Genomic DNA, 1,854 nt, shown 5'->3' with positions numbered 1-1,854 from the left:
AGATGATAAGGTTAAATCCTGAACAAAACATCCAGTTCCGGATAACCTTTCTTCAACGGATTAGAGACTGTCAATGAGGATAGACTTTGAGTCTTGAGTCGGTTGTCCGGAAGTCTTCGACTTTAACTACCGTAGTCCGCAGACCTTCGACTAGACTCGATGGAAACGTTTTGTCAACTTCAAAACACTTCACGAAGATTTCTCCAACAATCTCCCCCTTTTTTATGGTGACAAAACATTCCTGCAGATTTGGATAACTTTGACCTGCAAAACATTTCTCAAACACATATGCATATCTTATAGAGATGAATGGCTAAAAGATTAACACTAGAATCTGCAACCACAGAAAATAGGTTAGTCTAGTATATAATAAAACCATCCATAAGATATCAATACTTGTTAATAGAAGCAGTCAAGTCCAAGTCTAGTTCAGTTCTCATCTAGACACAAAACAAATTCAAAGTCTGTCAAAAACAGTTAAACAACAACACAATCCAACAGTTAAAAAATGATTGAAAGTTTTTGATCAAATCATGCATCTCTCCCCCTTTTTGTCATCATTAAAAAGGATGAGATGAAGTCTTGGGAATGCGGACAAGCTGGAAATCTTCCATAGATCGAACGATGCCTTCCAGCCTTTTAAAGTCTTCCTTCACTGTACAACCTCCTCACTCTTGGCATTGGCCCGATTCGAATAGAGAGGCTTGCATCTTATCATTCAATGAACAGGAAGAAGCTTGACTTTCATTCTTCAAACTTTGAACTTCGCATCCCAAGGCATAAATCTGACCTTTTATCTCCAAGAGAATATCCATGATTCTCGCGAAAATCTGCTCCATTATCGTCCGAGTACTTGCTTCGGCTCGATCTCGCGTAAGATGGTAGATTAGCATAATCTTGCAGATTTGGCGATGAAGCTTCATGACCTTCCTCCGGAAACCGAGATGCATAAACATCTTCTGGGTCTGCAGGCGAGCGACTGACTCCTTCACTTGCATTAGGATATGAAGACGTCACTCCTTTCTCCCGATCTCCCCGTTTCCATGCCTACGGGTGGAGAAGAGATTTCCTCGGGTTCTCCTTCTTCTCTTCTTTCTTCTTCAGGTCTTTCTTCCTCTCGCTTCTTGCTCGCTTCTCTTTCTTCTTCTTCCTTCTCCTCTCGCTTCTTTCGTCTTTTGTTCCGATTCTTTCGTGGAACAGGACGACCTAAATTCTTCAAAGCCATTGCAGAGATGGTGATGTCTTCGTCATCATCTTCATCCTCAACGAGGAGAGCTCTTCTTCTCTTTGATGAAGCAGCCATGGGCTCCTTCCCTTTTCTCTTAGCAGCAGAAGAGAGTTGATGAGATTTGGCAGGAGTCTTCTCCTTGAATTTCTCCAATTCCTTGCTCAGTTCCTTCAGACGCATTTTGGTCACCATTTTCAGTCCTACCACCATATGATCGCATGATCGAACACAAAAGATTTGCGGAGGCTGAATATTCGATGTCCGAATAACTTCGTAACAAGGCTTGGGTAAGGGAGTTGACCTCTGTCCTTCATCACCGCTCTACACATGTGAAACATAACAGTATGAGGGAGAGAAAACTTCTTACCACAGAGGATGGCATACATCAACTTTGCCTCAGAGCTTGAAACATTAGTTTTGGAAGTTGATTTCGGCCGAAGGCAATTGATCACAATCTTGTGAAGCAAGATGTTGAATGCATTCATCCGTGAGTAGGTGATCTTCTCATATGTTCTCCCGTCCTTCACCGGTTCAAGTGTGGCCCGAGCAATGGAAACTTTGATTGGTTGATATCCGCCTCTCTCAACTTCTAACACATCCGCCAAAGATATTCATATCCACAACAT

Source organism: Eucalyptus grandis, chromosome 10 (genome assembly GCF_016545825.1).
Source record: "Eucalyptus grandis isolate ANBG69807.140 chromosome 10, ASM1654582v1, whole genome shotgun sequence".
Lineage (NCBI taxonomy): Eukaryota > Viridiplantae > Streptophyta > Magnoliopsida > Myrtales > Myrtaceae > Eucalyptus > Eucalyptus grandis.
The sequence above is the reverse complement of the archived record's forward strand: the minus strand, read 5'-3'. Positions refer to the sequence as shown.